Source organism: Eupeodes corollae, chromosome 3, assembly GCF_945859685.1.
Source record: "Eupeodes corollae chromosome 3, idEupCoro1.1, whole genome shotgun sequence".
Lineage (NCBI taxonomy): Eukaryota > Metazoa > Arthropoda > Insecta > Diptera > Syrphidae > Eupeodes > Eupeodes corollae.
Window position 1 is genome coordinate 75,475,155 of NC_079149.1, and position 22,155 is coordinate 75,497,309.

General features: G+C 29.9%; 1 protein-coding gene across 2 annotated transcripts in view; it reads right to left on the reverse strand.

Annotated features, from left to right (window-relative positions):
• Positions 1-15,278, reverse strand: part of LOC129950921 (orexin/Hypocretin receptor type 1-like) — an 80,086-nt gene extending 64,808 nt beyond the window's left edge. For both annotated transcript variants that reach the window (XM_056062875.1, XM_056062874.1), the window contains exon 1: positions 14,483-15,278. The gene's annotated coding sequence lies outside the window, so the exon portion shown is untranslated. The remainder of the gene's footprint in view (positions 1-14,482) is intronic.
• Between the last annotated feature and the right edge of the window lie 6,877 nt (positions 15,279-22,155).

The following is a 22,155-nucleotide window of genomic DNA, read 5'->3' on the forward strand; positions in this document are numbered from 1 at the left end:
CATTCCATACGACAAGATAAGATGGATAAAGTATAGTGAAATGTTAAATTATTTAATAGATTATAATTATACAAAATTAACGCAAAAAATATGTCTGACTTGTTCTTATAAGCTCTTAAATTTTATTTAATGTCGTTTCAATAAATTATGTTTATGTTTAATGATTAAGTTTGAAAGATTAAGAAGAAGACATAACCTTTGTTTTTGTTGGTTAGTATCAAATTATGTTCTGCAAAGGAAGGGCCAATCTAATGAAATAAGGACATATTAAAATATATATTTTAAATTGCCTTGATTATGATGTTTTCATTGGAATAAACATTTACTTTAAAAGATACTCAAAATGTACTTATTTACTTAAGGTGATGCTTCAGTTCGGGGTGGACCTGGGCCTCAACCAACATGCTGTCTCCAGTTTGGTACACCAAGTTGGTCGAGGTACTCTCCCACCTGCATGCGCCACCAGAGTAGCGGTCTTAATATACTCCACTGTCCCTCGGGAGTGGATCCGAAGACCTTCTGGACTATTGCGTTGATGTCCATTCGCTCTACATGACCCAGGCATCTAAGTCGTGGGACCTTTATTCTTTTAACCAGGTCACTGTACACCCCTTACAGTTCCTCGTTGTATACTCTTCCACTCTCCATCTTTGCAGACGGGACCAAAAATAAAACAAAGAATTTTTCTATCTAAACATCCTTAAACGTTCTCATCTTGACTGGACAAGGTCGAATCCTCAGTGCCATATATGAGAACCGAGAAGATAAGCGTATTACAGATGTTGACTGTACATCCCCGAGACTTTAATACTTAATTGCCTTTTTTTGATGACAGCATATACTTGGGCTTGCCATGATGTCGCATGACAGTGCATCGCCTTGCGTAAAACCTTTTTGGACATCAAATGCATAGGTTAAATCTTGTCCGAACTTGATAGAGCAGTGTGCATTCTCCATCCTCATTCTGCACAAACAGATAAAAAATGTGCAACAATTAAAAAAACATCTTTCTCATTCTCAGTTTTTCATATTCGTTTTAAATTCACATCCTTGGCCTTCAGAAGTGGACCACTAACGACAGCGACATGTTCGTTTAGGCACGTACATCAGTTACCATTTCTAGGTTTGTTTGCCACGGACCATCTTTCAAGGAGTGATCGCATATTTACGTCGCAAAAAATTCTGCTAAGTGTCAGGTATTTTTTTTTACTTAACTCTATTATAGCCGGGAAGATAATTTTGGTTTAACTGATTTATATAATATTTTTTCATTTCAGACTTAAGAATTACATATGTGTATGTATGTAGGTAGTTGAAAAATGTCGAGAATTAAACATAATTTAAGATTATTATTACAGACAAATTTGAAGATTTGTAAATAAATAATATATGTACATAGAATATATTGAATAAAGAAATAAATGTATAAATAAACATAATTATATTATGCTCAGTATTATATATATGTCTAAAATATGTTCTTTTTTATTAAATACAAAAATAACAAAAACAGTAACAAAATTTCACGAGCAACTAACACAGAATATTAATTGGGTTCTTGGCTCTCTCAAATTTAAATAAATGGTTACCGTGACGCGAGCAACTTAATGTTGCCCAATCGAATCCTACTGTACGAGAAATTCCACACGTTATTGCTCTGTTCAAGGTTGAACTTTGAAAGTATTCAAAAATCTTAACAATCTTAAAAATCTTTTTCTTCAAAGACAAGCATATATTTTTGTATTCTCTTGTATCTAATCCATCTAAAAATCTAATAACACTTTTAAATGATCTCCTATCACGTCCGTTTACCTCCTAATTAAAATCGAATTGACTTTGAATCCGTCGTTTTACCCACTAATTCTCGAACAGTGACGATATTGTTACCTATAAATTAATAGTTAGGGCACAAAAATGGGATTATGACGATCCTTAACTTGTTCAAAGCCAAAATCCAGCGCAAACCTTTAAGTCCAATAAAATAAGGCGAAAAAAGTGGTAAAACTCGTTAATACTTTCAGTTTACCTAAAATGTGTCTGTTTTATTCAAAAACCAAAATTATATAAAATAAAATGCACGACTGGGTCGCACGAACTTGCTCCTGTATGCTAAGAGTATGTTTAAGAAAGTACTTATATAAGATTTTAAAATATTCCTGTAAAATAAATTTGTCTTCAAACATATAAACGCCATTTGATTTGTCTCAAAAAACTCCGCGCGATCTTTGTATATGAAAACCATAGTACTCTCATGAGCCGAAATTTTTAGGGCGACCAGATACCGAGTCGTTGGCGTTAGTATCGAAAGTGGAGAAATTCAGCGGGAGCGAGAAAAAAATATTATTTCCATTCCCATAAGCAGCCAGCAGAATAAGAGAGATAATTAATTTTCGACCCAAAAAGTCTACACTTGTATATGTTTTCACATAAAGAGCTTCCATATGAAAGTTCATGAATTTGTTTTTGTTTTATTTATATCAATGCACTTTAGTAAAGAAATAAAATATCCTATCGAAATAAAGGAGTTGATATTGGAAAAAAGAAGAGCTAGAAGAAAATGGCAATCCACGAGATTCCCAGATGATAAGGTAGTTTTTAACCGTCTTAACAACGAATTAAAAAAAAGAATCTGTGAGTTTAAAAATGATTCACTAAGTAGATTCCTGAAAAGTCTGACGACGGATGCTTCTACAGAATACTCCTTATGGAAAGCAACTAAGCGCCTAAAAAGACCTCAGACACAAAACCCGCCGATAAAATCTCAAGATGGTAAATGGATCGGAAACCCGAAACAAAAGGCTGATCTCTTTGCTGAACATCTCGCGAATGTTTTCAAGCCATTCCCAGCAAGCACAGCTACAGATCCCTTACAGTTTGTTGACAGAAACGACGAATGTGAAATACCTTTTGTCACGCTCAAAGAAGTAAGAAGCATGTGTCAACATAAGCTGTCAAACAAAAAATCACCAGGGTACGATCTTATAACTGCTCAGGTTCTGAAAGAAATGCCTCTTATAGCCTTCAAGAAACTCCAATTTATAATAAACGCATGCCTTAAACTAAGATATGTGCCACATCATTGGAAAATTGCGGAAGTCATTGTTATACCTAAACAAGGTAAGCCACCAACAGAAGTTACATCTTACAGACCAATATCGCTTATACCAATCATGGCAAAAGTTTTTGAAAAACTGCTACTTAAAAGGCTTAACAAAATAATTGAAGAAAGAAGACTAATTCCGAGCCATCAGTTTGGATTTAGAAATAAACATTCCACGATAGACCAAGTGCATCGAATTACGGATGTTGTGGAAAAGGCACTTGAAGAAAAACAAGTATGCTCGTCTGTATTCTTAGATGTTGCTCAAGCTTTTGACAAGGTTTGGCACTTGGGACTTGAGTACAAACTGCATAGGGACTTCCCCAGGCAGTACTACGAAATACTGAAATCCTACATTACGAACCGACTCTTTAGAGTACGGTACGACCAAAATTACTCGGAACTTAAGAAAATTGAAGCCGGTGTACCACAAGGAAGTGTCCTAGGACCAACCCTGTATCTGTTATATACAAGGGATATTCCAGTGGACATCAACGCTATCATGGCCACCTTTGCTGATGATACTGCAATATTGGTGCCAGATAAATCCGTTACGAAGGCTACACAAAAATTGCAAAATGCAGTCGATAAAGTTAGTGATTGGACGCACAAATGGCGTATCAAATTAAACGAAACAAAATCGACGCATATAAACTTTACAAACAAAAACATAAACAATGTTCCAATTTTTATAAACAGTACAGAAGTACCTTACTCCAATACCACCAAATACCTTGGAATGAATTTGGATGCAAAGCTTAAATGGAAAGAACACATCAAAAAGAAAAGAGAAGAACTAAACTTGAAGTACAGAAAAATGTACTGGTTAATAGGAAAGAACTCTGACCTATCTATCCAGAACAAACTAATGTTATATAAGCAAGTATTGAAACCCGTTTGGACATATGGCATCCAACTATGGGGCTGTACAAAGAAAACAAATGCTGAACCCATCCAAAAATTCCAAAGCAAGGTCCTTCGTGGAATAATAAATGCCCCTTGGTATATAAGAAATAGCGATCTACATCGTGACCTTCAAATTGAAATGGTTACAGAAGTGGTTAAGAAACACGCTGTATCACACAATAAGCGGCTGCAAAGTCATACTAACTCTGAAATGGAGACCGTATTAAATGTACGAGACAATGTTCGGAGATTAAGAAGAACCAAGCCTCATGAGCTGATGGGCTAAAAGCTACGGGAAAGTGTTATAACCTTAAACTTCCCCCAATGCGATTTTAAAAATTAAGAAATAAAAATCATTTGTCGATCTTTCATAGATTGGTCCTGATTCACCGGTGGTTTTAGTGCGGTAAGAGTCCCACACTACTCGGTACCGATTCTTACCGAGTGTCTTTTGAAGATTTCCATCGGATATAAAAAAAAAAAAAAAAAAAAAATTCACTTTATATAACAAACAAAATGGCTTAATATTGTATCTAATAAGGGGATGAAACAAACTTTTGCATGCTTACGTCAGCTGTTTAGGATCTTTTACCCATATTTGTTTTTATATACATTCATAAGTCTGCTTTTACTTGGGTACGATCTTTGTATATGAAAAATGGTTTCTATTATGTATAAAGCTACGATGCGATTCATGTACGTAATACCTTTATAAATAGGTACAACGTGTATGCGTTGAAAAAGTGATTCTAATAGAAAATACATATACTCTTTCTGGCCAGTTTCTTTAACTTGTAGGTACTAAGTATTTATTTTTTTATATAGGCGAATGCCAGTAAATCATGATGTGTGAAACAACCTTATTCGTAAAGAATAATATTTTAAAATCACATATACAAAGTTACCAAGATAATATTTCTTGATAGACTCTTTAAAATAGATTGTTGATTAAATATATCATATAAATGTGTACCAAATGCATTAATTTGGATGAAAGATAGGAATGTAATTACAATTTTGTCAAAATAATGCGCTCTTTCGGGCTCATGCACAGTTAAAATAATTTAAAAAAAATATTTTAAGATTCAAAATTTTACCTGAAAAATATGTTTGTCTTCAAAAATTTAAATGCCATTTTATTTATCAAAAAACAGTTGATTTTTTAAATTTTTATTTTGAAAATCGTTAGAGCGGTTTTTTTTTAAATTAATTTTTTATATATAAAATTTTCCAATTTTGTTCTAAAAATATTTTTGGAATGCAGTTGTTTAGTGATTGTAAATATACGTCTTACATTTGAATTTCGTAAAAAATTGTTGACCCGTTTTTGAGATATAGAATTTTGAAAAATAAAAATTCAATATTTTTTTAAAAATCCAAACAATAAAAAATACAATAAAAAATTGCATTTTTGTAAATCAATTATTGTTAAGGCAATATAGGAGCTTATTCAGAAAAAAAATTATTAAAATCAGTTCATAAGTTGCTGAGAAAATTAAAAAACAAAATAACGGTTCTATGAGCGGTACCTTTCCTGAGCAATACAAAAATATGGGTTTCTTATAGAAAGAAACCAAGTTAAAAAATAAAATTTTAGAGAAAATTAAAAAAAAAATCTATCGGTTTGTTTTTGAGAAAATTCGAATTTTCGGTTTTTGACCAAAAAAATTGTATGGGGGCCACTGTTAGTTTTGATCTTAAAAAAAAAATTAAAAAAACGCCTAACGCGAATTTGCTCAAAACCTTAACTTCCAAGTTTGAACTCAATCGACGGACGGAATCGCGGGACCCACTTTTTTCGACTTCTCTAACATCGTAATATCATGTTTGATTAAAATCTCGAGTTCGAAATTTTGCACGAATGCAAAACTTGCCATATAGTTCCTATATGTCGCAAGTAAAAAGAGGCTGGGATGCGACCCACACTGATAACTTCCCATCCCGTCTGTCGATTTGTCTTGCTTAAAAGTTTGTCTATATGTACTAGTATCAATTTTACCAAATTTGCGTACTATTTATTATAGATTTTATTTTTTATGAAAAAACGGACTGTTGGATTTTTATATAAAAATCACTGAATATCGAAAACAATATTTTCTGTAAAATAAAATAAGTTTGAAGCCAATATTTTTAATTTTTGAAAAGCTATTTGAGTCGAAAGTAAATTTTTACCAAGTTTTAGTATTGTTTTTTTTAGAGTTTTATTTTTTGTAAAAAACCGTCAATTCGATTTTCTTCAAAATTCTATCGAATGTTGAAAACAATATTTTCTATAAGATAAAATTAGTTTGAAGCCAATATTTTATAGTTTTGAAAAGATATTTGAGTCGAAAATCAATTTTTACCAACTTTTGTTAAATTAATTTTTTGTACAAAAACTATTAATTCGATTTTTTTCAAAATTTTACTAAATGTTAACAACAACATTTTTTGACAGATAAAAGTAGTTAAAAGCCAATATCTACAATTTTTGAAAAGATATTTGAGTCGAAAATCAATTTTTACCAACTTTTATAAAATTTTTTAAGGTTTTTATTTTTTGTAAAAAAACTGTTAATTCGATTTTTCTCAACATCTTTCAGAATGCTTAAAACAATATTTCTTATAAGATAAAATAAGTTTGAAGTCTAACTTTCAAGTTTTTGAAAAGATATTTGAATCCATATTCAATTTTTAACAACTTTTGTTAATTTTTGTTCGGTATTTAATTTTTTATAAAAAAAACTGTCAATTCGATTTTGTTCAAAATTTTACTAAATGTTGACAACAATATTTTTTGAAAGATAAAAGTAAATTAAAGCCAATATCTCAAAGTTTTGAAAATATATTTGAGTCGAAAATCAATTTTTACCAACTTTTATTAATTTTTTTTTTAAATTTTTATTTTTTGTAAAAAAACTGCCAATTCAATTTTTCTCAAAATTTTACTGAATGTTGAAAACAATATTTCTTATAAGATAAAATAAGCTTGAAGCCTAAATTTCAAGTTTTTGAAAAGATATTTGAATCGATATTTAATTTTTACGACGACGCAAAAAACGTCGCGAACGTACAGACGTACAGACGTACAGACGTACAGACGTACGGACGTACGGACCTACGGACGTACGAACGTACGTACACACGCACGCACAGACATCTTTCTAAAAATCTGTTATTTCGACTCTAGGGACCTCGAAACGTCGAGAAATTTCAAAATTTTCAATTTGACAAATCGGACCCATTACAATAACTTCCTATGGGAAGTTAATAAATACAGCACTAAACTTTTCTGATATTTTTTTTGTATTTAATTTTATTTCAACAAATTATAACGTCAATACAATCGTGTCTAGTTATATTTGCAATTTGGCTTTACTTATCAAATTCAAACACGTTTATTGTTAATTAATTCTAATATTTTCAATGCATTAAGTTTTAATACATTATTGGTGTTTTTATGTAACCCAAAAAAACATAAGAAAGAACTAATTTTTAAAAGTGATTGTATGGACATTACTATTAAAAATCTTGATTGGGGCACTTTTTATCACCGAAACTACCAAGATTCCACAACAACCCTGGGTAAGGGTTCCTACCCCTACTTAAATGTATTATCAAATGAACAATTTAAAATTTGAGGTAAACTATCGCGAACACAATACAAGCGAAAATATTTCACTTATTTTGTAAATATCGTATTTAACACGATATCTTTGTTTGAGAGAATATGTTAATGGAAAACGTGACTTTTATGAAATGATTTTTTCGCTAATTTGGTGAATCGCTTGATTTGTGAGACATATCGAGGGCAAAAAAATACTCAAATTGTAATAACGCACCGTAAAGTATTTTAAATTATTTTCATCAATACAGTTTTTAATTTTATTTTATTTTTCAATATAATGTGTACCCACGCTTCTATATAAATTTTTATTTTTCACTTGAAGTGAACTCCAATAAATAAAGAAAAACTGAGTTGTCTTATCATGATGAGTTAATGTATATTCTGAGATTTCAAAAGATACCTACGCCTCATTTATGTTTCGTTATGCACACAAACGAACTTTGTATAAACCAGTTGAGAAAAACTAGGTATGAATATAATTCTATATAATTTTATAGTAATTTTATTTGGAGCGAAATGTTCTCTTTTCAGGTTACAGAATAACATAGAAGAACAATAAAATTGATAAATGAACTCATTTACAAAGAAACAAAGAAAGCGGATGAACACTGCGACTAATTCAAATTGATATGAAATTATTTTGTATCGAATCTGTCACCTTTTTGATAAGGGCGATGTCATGATTTCTTCACACTTAAAATCATTGTTTCCATTGAGTCAATTAAGGCTCCATTTGCCAGTTAAGTTTAATGACTGCATTATTCCAGATTTAATTTAAACATTGCTTTAATATTTTGTCCGTAATTAATTTTTATTTTTATTTTCAATAAATAAGCTGTGTGTGGCATATAAGATAATCTCCGATAGTTATTTTTCTTTTCCTTAATACCAATTTGAACATTAGGGAACTTAATAAAAATGCAATACAAAATTAAAAAATTTATTCGTTAAATTTAATTAATTAAAGCGTGGGCTTTTGTTTTTTGTAAGAAAAATGTCAAGTAGAGTTGTATAAAATGTTTACCAATATTTGATATCATATTTGCTATGAAATGAAATAAGCTTGAAATCAATATATTCCCTAATTTTCCAGATATTTCAGTTTTTAAGCTTAGTTGTTCCGGGGTCAACTAAATTGTTCGGTTTTCTTTTTAAATTAATATTATGGAAAAAACACTGAACGGATTTGTGTAAGGCCTTTTAGCACATATTTATATTATTATTTTGTTAAAATTTAAGCTTTGAATATCAAAATAATGCAGACAGATGAAAACGGGTAGAAAAAATCATGTGATGTTTTGAAACAAAAACAAAATAATAAATTGAATTAATTTGTAAATGTTGACATTGCTAGACGTTCTCGACGACGTTTCAAGATCCCAGAGAGATGTCTGCGCGTGCGTATGTACGTACTTTCGTACGTCCGTAAGTTCGGGAAATTTTTTCGTCGTTCGTAGCTCAAGACCAGTAGAGAAATCGACTTCAAATAAACTTTGTTGTACAGATAATAGATAGATATCATTTATACATTATACGGTGATACCAAACAAGTATATTTTTGGGGAAAAAATCCAATTAATGTTTTTTTTTATAAATCAAAAAAATAAAAAAAATAATTGTCGCCTCGAATATTTTACGAACAAAAAATGAGAATTTATTTCCAAAATAATTTTATGCAACGAAGAATAACGTTTTTGACTTTTCAAAAATTAAAAATATTGTCTTCGAACTAACAGTCAGATTTTTCATAAAAAGTTTAAATCCCCAAAAAATAGTACTCAAATGCTACTTAAATTGGTTTTGGGCAAAAAATCTCGTTAACAAAAATTGATTTTGAAATCAAACTATTTCATCATATTCAAAATATTGTTGTTAATTTTTAGTTATTGTTTTAGAAAAATTCAACTGACAATTTTTTAACATAACACGAAAACCTACAAACATTTCAAGCAAGACAAATCGGCAGACGAGATAGGAAGTGTGGGCCGCAACTCATCTTCTTTTTAAAGTAATAAGTTAAAATCGGACTTAATAAAGTAATGACAACACATTTGAGGTCCTTTAAAATTATTGATGCCATTAATATCATTCACACATGTACTTTACTTTTTTTTGTCTCACCTTTTCTTACAGTCACTTTAAGGGACTTGAACTAGAGAAATAGCCAGGTGCCTGTAGTTAATTACAGTCACAATGTACTTATTTGTATGTATGCATAAAGCATACCTTCACATATACATACATAATATACAAGGCGTAGTTCTTAGTTTTGGTAGAAACCATAATTTCTATTATGAACGAGGAGTTTGAATAAACTTAGTAATTAGTGCTACCTAAACAAAGGTGGTATACATTCTTGCAGTGAATCAACAAGTATCCAATACCCGAACTGTCCGGCTTAATTTGAATGTTAATGTTAATGTTAATGTTAATGTTAATGTTAATGTTAATGTTAATGTTAATGTTAATGTTAATGTTAATGTTAATGTTAATGTTAATGTTAATGTTAATGTTAATGTTAATGTTAATGTTAATGTTAATGTTAATGTTAATGTTAATGTTAATGTTAATGTTAATGTTAATGTTAATGTTAATGTTAATGTTAATGTTAATGTTAATGTTAATGTTAATGTTAATGTTAATGTTAATGTTAATGTTAATGTTAATGTTAATGTTAATGTTAATGTTAATGTTAATGTTAATGTTAATGTTAATGTTAATGTTAATGTTAATGTTAATGTTAATGTTAATGTTAATGTTAATGTTAATGTTAATGTTAATGTTAATGTTAATGTTAATGTTAATGTTAATGTTAATGTTAATGTTAATGTTAATGTTAATGTTAATGTTAATGTTAATGTTAATGTTAATGTTAATGTTAATGTTAATGTTAATGTTAATGTTAATGTTAATGTTAATGTTAATGTTAATGTTAATGTTAATGTTAATGTTAATGTTAATGTTAATGTTAATGTTAATGTTAATGTTAATGTTAATGTTAATGTTAATGTTAATGTTAATGTTAATGTTAATGTTAATGTTAATGTTAATGTTAATGTTAATGTTAATGTTAATGTTAATCTTATCTATCTTTCTGTTACGGACACAACATATTTGTACACACCCGTTTTTTTACTTGCGACGTATAGGAACTATAAATCAAAAATGTCTTAATTATGAGAGTTCCCCGATTTCGTCCGTCTGCATCTACTCCCACATACAGTTCAAACTATTGGGTCAATTGAGTTCAAAAATGGAAATTAAAGTCTTAAGCCGTTTCCCGTTAGGCATTTGTTCATGTTTAAAAAAAGATGGTTTTGGCCAAAAATCGATAATTTGAATTTTTTCAAAAAACAAACCGAAATCATCATCATTTTTTATTAAATGGCATTTAAATTGTTGATGGAAAATTATTTAATAGATAAATTTTAAAATCTTATAATACAGGAAATATTTGTAAATGGACTGTTTGGATACATGTGCAAGTTCGTGAGATCCAGTCGTGCATTTTTTTATTCCTTTTATGAACAAAAGAAGGGTTAAATTGCGTGGGCTTGAGACTAGTATATGCAAATAAAAGTGTGTAAATACTCTCATAAATGAATACATGACTGTACCATGTACATTAACATAATTTCGAAAAAATTATACAAAATTAATACATATTTAATCTTAAAAAAGAAGCAGTTATATTTGATGGTGGGAAATTAAAAGATGATGTCTTAATCAAATGTTTTAAAATAAAATGTACAGATTGTAAAAAGAACTAAAATGCAGTTGTGTGTAGTTATTAAAAGTTAAAAAATATAAGGGAAATGTTATCAAAAATCAAAATCTAAAATGTTGTCAGCAATTTTCGTGTTGAATGAGGGCAGAAACCAATTATCTGAAACGTTTTTTGGTGGCCACCCGTAATTTAATGTTTACTTTCTGCACGAAATAAAGGGGCCCGTCAAGAAAAAAACCTGAAGCCTGGGTATCACAAGAACATCATATTTTGGTGTAAGTCTATATAGGACAAAAGTGCATAATGGATTTAAAACTGACTTGTTCTACGCTCTCGTCGTTGCGACGCCCACTTGTGACCATTGTGTGTATATATTATTCTTTATAAGGATAAGTACTCGTTCAAGTACCTAATCCGCATAAATATTTTTGTAAGAGAATCAAAGTTCTAAGGAATATTTCTTGAAAATCTGATCTTAATAAGTATAAGTATCTTTCCCTTAAATACTTTCCCCAATAAATTGCCTTTTATTATGTATACTTTAAATTCATTTTCCGTGGAACATTTTTTATTATTTAAAGTATGTATGTATATACAAATGTAAAGTTGTTTTGTGGATATATTCGGGGCGTTATATCAAATTAGTGTGGAATTTTTGGAAGGATTCTTATTCTTTAGTTTAAAAGTTAAAAGCAATATTTGAAATAATAATTTGTTCTCAAGATATTCGAGCCGAAAATTAATGCTTACTAGTTGCTTGTAGCATTTTTTGAGGTTCTTAGTTTGGTAAAAAAAACTGTCAATTGAATTTCTCTAAAAGATTTGCCAATCCTTAACAATAATGTTTTGTATATGATGAAATACATTTTAAATTATATGAATAAGTATTTTTTATACACATTAATACTATTACATGTTTTCGTTATTTTCTTCTATGATTATGGATAATGTAAGTACGAGTATGAAGCATTTGTTTTGAAGATATTTGAACAGAAAATCAAGGTTTTTATTTTTAGTGCAAATAAAATTGTCAAATCCATTTTTCTGAAAACTATACCTCTTCATTAAATGGCATTATTCTGCAGATAACATCATTTTTTGTTCGTAAAATATTCTAGGTGAAAAATATTTTTGTTCAGTTTGTTTTGTTGATTTAAACTACACACTCGGTATCTCGATGTTATTATCTGTAAAATAAAAAAGTATTTGAAGTCTATATCACTACTGATTCTGGTGATATTGTCGTCGAAAAAAGGCATCTCCACTGTACGAAAATACGAACGTACAGCCTTAAGTACGCAAAGATATACGGATGTAACACAATATGTACACATGCTCGGACAGAACCTATCTAAGAACATTGAATTCTGATTTTAGAAAATATGAAACGTTGAAAAATTTTAATTTCTGAAGTTGAAAAGGGATACTGCTTCAGCATTGCAGTATCCCTTTTTAATAAATTAATATCTAAAGTTTTTTTTTTCTAATTGCCAAACCCCCATAAGCGCTTGTCGAAACAGTCATTTAAGTTAAGGCACTTATCTGGGTTTAACTGGGTTTTTGAAATAGTTTTTTTTTGTATTATTATTATTTTTATTATTATTATTATTATTATTATTATTATTATTATTATTATTATTATTATTATTATTATTATTATTATTATTATTATTATTATTATTATTATTATTATTATTATTATTATTATTATTATTATTATTATTATTATTATTATTATTATTATTATTATTATTATTATTATTATTATTATTATTATTATTATTATTATTATTATTATTATTATTATTATTCACATATGTAGGACGTTATTGTAATCGGTCCGAATTTTGACATTTTTCGACGTTGCGTTTCGTTTGAAGGTCTCTAGAATCTGAATAAAAAAGAGATGTCTGTGTATCCGTATGTACGTTCGGTAAGTTTTTTAGTCATCCATAGCTCACGAAAAAGTAGATCGCCTCAAATATATTTTGGACTATTAAAAAATATTTAGTGGGTGTTTTTTTTTACTGTAGCAATTTAAAAAAAGAGCGATTATATATTGTGGCGTGATGCTATAAACAAGTATATTTTTGAAAAAAAACACTTACCTTTTTTTATAAAACAAAAAAACTGAGAAAAAAAAATAATTGTCATCTCGAATATTTTACGAACAAAAAATGATCTTATCTGCGAAATAATTGCATGCAACGAAGAATAACGTAACTTAATTCTATCTGGTAAAATTTTGAGATAAATATAATTGGCAATTTTTACAAGAAATAAAAGCTTGAACATTACTTAAAGTTGCTAAAAATTGGGTTTCGACTGAAATATCTCATAAATAAATATCGGCATTCATTTCAAAATGATTTAATTCTGTATTTTATTTTGTTGTTAACGTATGATATTTTATTTTTTTGTTTACAAAAGAAATAAAAATTCTCAAGAAATGGTAATAAAATTTATAAAAATTGGGTTTCTACAAAAAAAAACTCGTTAACAGAAATATATTTTGAAACCAAACACAAAATATTGTTTTTTTATTAGAACTCAAAAAAACACGAAAACCTAAAACCAAAAATTGACAAGAAATGGTTTTCGACTCAAGTTTTAAAAGAACAAAGAAATATTTTGACTTCACATTATTTATTTCACACAAAATATTGTCATGAATATTTTCTTAAGTCTCAAGAAAGACAAATTGACAGACGGTGTGGAAAGTTATCAGTGTGGGACCCATCCCAGCCTCTTTTTTTAAACTTGTATGGGTTATAAGTTTATGATGCATTTCAGGACTTTCAAAACACCCAAATGAGACGAAATTATGTCATGAAACAATAATTGTAAAAGTGAAAACCAATTTTAAAAAGTAATTTGCAAAATATCTATTACCACCAAATATGTACAATGTACATACATATGTATATGTATATCTTGCGTTAAATAAATGTCAATCAAATGAAAAATGTCATCAATTTTCTACTACTAGTTGTAGGCAGTAAGGCAAAAAGGATTTTCGTATTATTTGGTTTTTGATGGGTTCAAACATTTTTTGTATATGTGTAGATAGCTAATACAACCACCCCTCTCAACTGTCAAAATTGTTCCATGTAATGAAAAAGAATGTCATTGTGTCACTTACCGAGTGATGGGCGGCTTTGTCACCAGAAAAATGTAAGCTTATCCAATGAAAAGAAAATTAATTATGTACATTTCTTCACAAAAAATATTCTGTTTTTAACCACAGAAACGAATCACTTTTCAATATCTACATACATATGATAATTTTCTCAAATATTTCTTATTTACTTTATTTTTAAAATTCAATGTTTACAATTAAATTTTTTATTTATTTTTTTGTATGGAATTTTGCTTAGAAAACAGATGAAATTTAATTTTACTTTTGCAAAACCACAAAATCAATTTTCAACAATTAACGAACGCTTGTATCGAATTTAAAGTACTTTTAAAATGCGTTAAAGAGGAAAGTAGTAATATGATATGGGTATGGAGTAAATTATATTGAACGAATCACATTGGAAAAGACAAAATATTTAAATTGCAATTTTATGCAGCAAGTCCACACAACACCTGTGCATTAAGTTCATATTCTGCGGATAATGTTGTTCCGCACACTTAATTTTCAACACTATTTGCTATTTCCAAATTTGAAATGCAAACTAACCCGATGATACCATAAAGATAATAATTGTACTTATATCTTTTTCTCTCCAATTAAAACACGTTGTAAATTTCATGTCTCGGCCATTAGCAAGTTCATTCGCTACGGTTTTGTATTTTATGTAGGTAGTTCTAATAAATCTTAAAACGCGATACACAAGAACAAACAAAATATGCTTGCATTATTTCGACATCCCTTTTCAAATAACGGTACAGGACTAAATCAAAATTTTGTAAATCCAACATTTAACATTGACATTGGTTGTACATACGAGTATGTAAGATTACCAAATGAACAAAGAGATGACTCTCTGTTTCCCCGATTGGGTTGGAGCTTTTTCGTGAATATTTTTAAAAAGTTTATCGAGAAAGTTGAGCGCGTGGTTTACTCTCAGTTGGATGGAAAGGGGAAAATGCTGACCTAGTGATATGTGTCGACACAAACTTGTTGATTTTGGTTTGTAATGAATGAAATTTAAGATTGCTTGTGAAAGCAACATCGTCAGAATAGGTTTCATACGAAAATGATATGTTCGAGATATCTGTTAAAAGAATCACTTCCAATAGAAGAGGAAAAAGAGGTGAAAACCTTACTGACAAAATGCTATTGAATGCCTGCGAAAACATATACATTATATTTTTGTACTGGGCCATTAAAGAACTTCAAAAAGTATGTACCTAATGCCAATTTAGGAGTAGGTGTTGAGTTATTTATTGCAAAATATCAAAGAAATTGATTTTTCTTAACTTTTCAAGTAAAAAAGTCCTATGCCGCCTGTCGGGACAAAGTGTTCATAACAATATTTTGTGTGAGATTAATAATTTGAAGTCAATACCTTCATGTATTCACAAGATAACGAGAACCGAATATCAATTTTTACCAATTTTGTGCACTATTTTTTGTAGATCTTAGTTTTTTTTTAAAGAAACTGACTGTCGGATCTTTATAAAAAATTTACTGAATGTCAATGTCAAATATTATCTATAAAATTAAATTATTTTTAAGCCAGTATCTTAAATTTTTAATAAGATATTTGAGTCGAAAATCATTATTTCCCACTTTTAGAAGTTTTTTGTTTGTAATAAAACTGTGAATTTGATTTTTCTCAAAATTTTACCTGATGTTCTTCGTTACATACAATTATTTTAGAGATAAACTCATTTTTTATTAGTAAAATATTCAGGGTGACAAATATTTTTCTTTCAGTTTTATTTTTGTTTATAAAAAACGATATTTAATTTTTGTTTGTTAATTATATTAGTTTAGTATAATATACGTGAGAAATTTAACAAAAATGTTCACTTTTGAAAAACCAACTACTTGATTTTTTATAGTCCGTTCTGCATCTTTCTATAAACAAATTTATTTGAAGTTGATATGCAATGATATTCGAGTCAAAGAAGAATTTTAACTATCTATAAAATAAAAAGGCTGTGAATTAAATTCATTATGTCAGTATTTTTTTATTTTACTAATTGTTACAGTATACAAATAATTTTAAAAAAATATTTGTTTTTGTTTGCAAATATTCGACTGCAGGTTGAATAACTTTGACCTTTATATCTGCATTTGTGTGTAGATGTATTATATTGAAACAAGAATACCAAACAATTATTGCATTATGAATTTTTAAACTTTGAGGTCACAACAAAACTAGACTATCGTAAATTACTGACATTAAATCTTTATGCTTACGGGAGAGGGGATCATAACCACTATTGACGGTCGCTTTAGACTTGAATGTATATTTAACTTTGTCAATTAAGTATCTTATCATAAAAAAAAACGATTCATTTTATTTTACTCGTTTATCGAACCACATCCCTTTATTGAACAACACTGCGGCAGCACTTAAAATCTCTGAAAATTACGATTTATAATTCTGCTTTATTTTATTGCTTGCATTCAGGAATAGTTTGACGCTGTGTGTATTGGTGAAGAGTTGCAAAGGTGAGTAATGGAAAATTAAAAATATGAAAAATTCTAGAATGCGACTCACATTGATATCTTCCCATCCAGTCTGTCTATTTGTCTTGCTTAAAACTTAGTTTATCACTTTGAAGTAATAAATTATTTGAAGTCAACGTCTTTGTTCCCTTAATTCTTGAGTCGGAAACCATTTCAGTTTTTAGTTCTTTTTGTCGGTTGTCGTCTGTTTTTAAAGAAGTTGTCAGTTGAATTATTCTAAAAGATTAACTAAAAATTACGAACAATATTTTTAATATGGTGAAATGATGAACCACGAGACAAGCAAATTGTTCCTAGAAACATTGAAAAAAAGAACATTCTACTTTCAGGGGAAATTCAAAAATTGTAACAAGACTAAAAATGTTTTTGGGACATACATATGTAGGTGAGATATCTCTTAGCTATCCTACAATTAATTTTGATATGTTATAACGTAAAAGCTATGCATAAACTAATTATTAATTAATTAATTTACAAAATAAACTAATTCATGAATAAAAGTTACTAATACATTGTAAGTGCAGATTGTCTCAACAAAACAAAATCTTTTTAGGAATAGCATTCTATAAACAAACTTCTTATATTACATAATTGTAACTGATAGTAATCTTTGCGAGATCAACAATTGCAGAAGGCAGATGCACTGAAGAGTTAAAAAAACGCCACAACTAAATTTATTATTCAATCAAAGATGAGAATATGCTACAACAAAATACATCGGATATCCTACGATCGTCACATATAGGACCAAGAACAGCAAATTCGATATCATATTTTCTAACGCCGCGACGACGCGTATATATGGGTGGTGCTATATGCCATTAGCGTGCATAAAATATTGTTTCATGGCAGACAAGTGATAGCTTCATGCATTTTGCCGATTGGCCAACTTTCGGAGGAAGCCCAAGAAGCTAGAAACAAAGAAAATAGAAAATATCGTGAGCTATTTACGAGAAATACTTCGCGGTTCGACACAATTATGGATCTTCTAAAGAGGCTATTAATAACATCAGATCCTTTTATTGCCAGTTTAAGGTGCATTCCAAAAAGGAAAAAAGTGCTATCGAGCATGAAGCCCTAGAGTTTTTAAATGCATCTATGTAATACAAAAATCTTGTTTTAAAGTTTTTTTTATAAAAAAATATAAATTATTTTTTTCGGAATTTAATGAGCTTATCATATTTTGTCGTCTGAAAACGAATATGATTAGAAGCATTAATGATTCAGGCATTAATAAAAATTAGAAAGAATGTTGGAGATAGAGCAGAGCCCTGGCGCACACCGGTATTTATTTTGTGGTTTTTATACTCAAACCCATCCAATACTACTTGAAGGAGGGATTCGTGAAAACCGAAAGCATATTTCAAATGCTTTTGAAATATCAAATGCAATAATCTTACTTTCTCCAAAGCGATTTGCTCCACTGTTCGGTGAGATGAACCAGTGGACCTATTGCTGTCATTAAGAAGCTTTAGATCTTCAAGATATTTATTGAATTGATAATTGGTCCCATAGAATCACTAACTCGCACAAGTACAGGCGGAGTCATAACACTCACTAGCCAGTGTAGAATTGGCGGCGAACTGCTTAGCGAAGAGATTAGCTTTTTCTAAGGAGCTAACAGAAGGATTCTCATTGACAACGGCCGTAGGAACCGAGGAAGAGGAATAATTCCCCATGTTTTTTACAAATGGCCCAAAATGGTTACTGCCTTTGAAATATTGCAGTATTTTTTGCCGTAATTTTTGGGCATGTACAAATTGGTTCCGACGAATATGGGCGTTGCAGGCCTTCCTGGTTTGTTTGTACTTTCTCCGGCTTTCCTCAGTAGGGTTGGCCTTATAGCAACGGAAACTTACTTCTTTGGGCCTAATAACCTCTTTACAGCTCGCATTAAACCATGCGTTTTCCTTAGGTCTGATGATTTTAACGCTGTTCGGGATAAAAGCTCTCATTCCCAGAAAAATCAAACTTGTGATCATATCAGCACTGGCATCATCGAGAAAGAATAGTGACCAGTTGAGACCGTCCCAGTTGGCTTTCTCGTATTGCCAAACGGTTCTCCTAGGAGCTTTTTCTTTAACTGGAGAGTTTTGACACGAGAAATGTTCAGATATAACACAATGATCAGATGTGTCTAGAGGAGATAAAACACAAACAGTCTACTTATCAGGCTCAGAGGTAAGAAACAAGTCAAGAGTGTTTTCTGCTCGACCTTTCACGTCCGATATTCGAGTGGGCTTGCTGACCAGCTGAGTTAGGTGGTTCAAGCAAATACAGTTTGGAATTTTTGATTTAGCACAGAATGAAATCATTTTGAAATCAATAACTTCATTTATTTACTAGATATCTAAAATCAAACATCAATTTTTGCTAACTTTGTGTACTATTTATTAATTTTTATAAAAAAAATCTTTTAAAAAAATGTATCGAATGTCAAATACAATATTTTCTTTAAGATGAAATTAGTTTAAAGCCAATGTCTTAAATGTTTAAAAAGAAATTTGAGTCGAAAGCAAATTTTTAACAAGTTTTAGGAATATTTTGTATATGTTGTCTTGTTTTTGTAAAAAAAAACGTCAGTTTAATTTTTTTCAAATTTTTAATGAGTGTGGAAACAATTTTTATAAAATGAAATTAGTTTGAAGGTAATATCTTTGATTTAAAAAAAGGTCCTTAAGTCAAAAATAAATTTCTACCAACTTTTAGTAATGTTTTGTTTTATGTTTTTAATTTTTGCCAAGAAAACTGTCAATTCGATTTTTCATTTACCAGATGTCAAAAACGTAACTCTTCGATCCATGAAATTATTTTTTGTTCGTAAAAAAATCGAGTTGATAAATATTTTGGTTCAGTTTTGAAAATTTTATTAGCGGTTTCAAAAGCATATCACTGGAATTCAACATCTGTCGAACTAAGTTGTTAAACTATTTATTTTCAGTTGAAGATCTGAAATTTACGAAAATAGATCGATTTCCTATTGCACAACACATACAAAATGTTCAAACCTACTACAAAAAATGGTGATTCTGTCAACATAGCCATATATCGTGCTTTAAGAGGATAATGGTTTACATAATCGTCCAATTACGCAAGCAATTGGCAAAATTGGGAAGATATTGGAAGAGACTGGATTAGTTAAAGATATTGTAAGGCCTGTGCATCATCGTTTCGCTCGTACCACTTGTTGCCGAAGACCCAAATGTGTCGATTCATCCTCGTTCTTAGGAATAAGGACTTTCTTACGGTGGATTGATGTATTTTGCATTTGGATCTACACCTTTATCAATATAAAGTCCAGCTCACACAACAACTGACGCCAGCTGACTATTCACAACTTCGTCGTCACTCGCAGATACGTTTAATGGGTGCTTGACAAACAGGCGGCGGATGGCGATTTTTCGAAAACAACATTTCTTCAGTGACGAAGCTCATTTCTCACTCGGTGCGAATGTTTATAAGCAAAATTGTCGTATTTAGAGTTCTGAATATCCACGAAAAGTCAGTGTTTGGTGCGCTCTTTGGTCCGGAGGTGTTACTGAATCTTACTTCTTCGAAAACGACGATAGATCGATCAACTGCCACCTTCAATTCGGAGCGTTGGCGTCATATGATAATCGACTTTTTTCATGCTATTAAAGGATACGATTAAGATAATATGTGGTTTTAACAAAACGGTTCTTGTCATGAAAAGCACTTTCCCAAATAAGCCGTTTGAATACGTCTTAAGACTGTAGGACCCCTCCATCCCAAAAATTACATACATACACAATGGTCCATGAAGAACCAGGGCCTAGTGACTATCAACTCCCAACCATTCCAGTGTGCGAGTTATGTTGTCAGAGATGAAAAGGGCGTAAAGTTTATAAGTTAATTTTTATTAATTCAATCTTAAACTTATCTTAAAGCTAGACAAAAATTCATAAAACTAGCCTAATTAACCATAACTTACAATTAACTTAAACTTAAACAATAATACTTAATGCTAATGCCTTTCGGTCCTAAGAAATATATAACTTCAATTCCATTTTATTTAATTTTGTATTCATTAGAAAATTTAAAAAAAAATTATTTCAATATCTTTTTTTATTTTGCCCAAAAACTACTTAAAATTAGGTTCTTCAAAAAGATTCTATTTTACAGATAAGAACAACAATAGATGCAGAAAGCACTTTTAAAACAATTGTGTTGATTTTTTACTATATAGCAATTTTGAAATAGGTTGGGATGTGTGTTTTTAAATTCAATATATGTCTTAATCGAAATGTTTGTTGTTAAATTAAGTTTTTTTGTCATGCACAACACATTAATCTTTCGTTTTAACGTGAAGATATAATATTGTAAACATATTCAGTACGTATTCAAGATATACTTTTAATTTCAAATCTCTATGTGAACTGAGCGGTAGGAAAACAAATACTATTTTAGGAAAAAAATTAAATTTCTATCTAGCTATATTCTAGCTTCTTCTCGTTATGAAATTGTTCATCTAGCTGAACTAATATTAGGCAGGAAAATAAGGACTTAATCCTAATCGAAATTGATTTAACTTAACTTGAACAAAATATTAAACTAATACAGAACATACAAAAAAAAAACAAGGAAAATAATTTAATTAATTGAAATCGTGAAGGCGGACTTTAATCTATAAGCAGATGATAAATTGAAATACTAAACTGTAGAAATTTGTCATGACCTGCCTTTAGAAAAAAATGTATCAGTTGTTGATTTAAACGGGATGAAGCGACACCGATATCATCTTATGAAAGTTAATATAATTCCATGAATTGCTGAAGGAAAGTTTAAATTAGCTTAGTGGTAAGCAATCAGTCGAATAGGGGGAGCAACATGTATCATTCGTAAACTGGCTCATAAAGTGCATAATTACAGGTCAGTAATAGATCTAGAGCCAATACATAATGTGATAGGTATTGTGCATAGCCTTCATGGATATTCTATGTTAACGTCCAGTTTAATCCTGCCACCCCTATAGATAATAGCCCCACAATATAAAACATCTTTTTGCATTCTCTACCAGTTGTCCCGAAATATTGCGTTGGACTGTCATGCAAGGGGTCTTGGGTTCAATACCTGCCTGTGCCACCTTAATTTAAAAAAAAAAAATTCGCAGGTACTGAATCTTGCGAGGAATTGACAAATCCTTC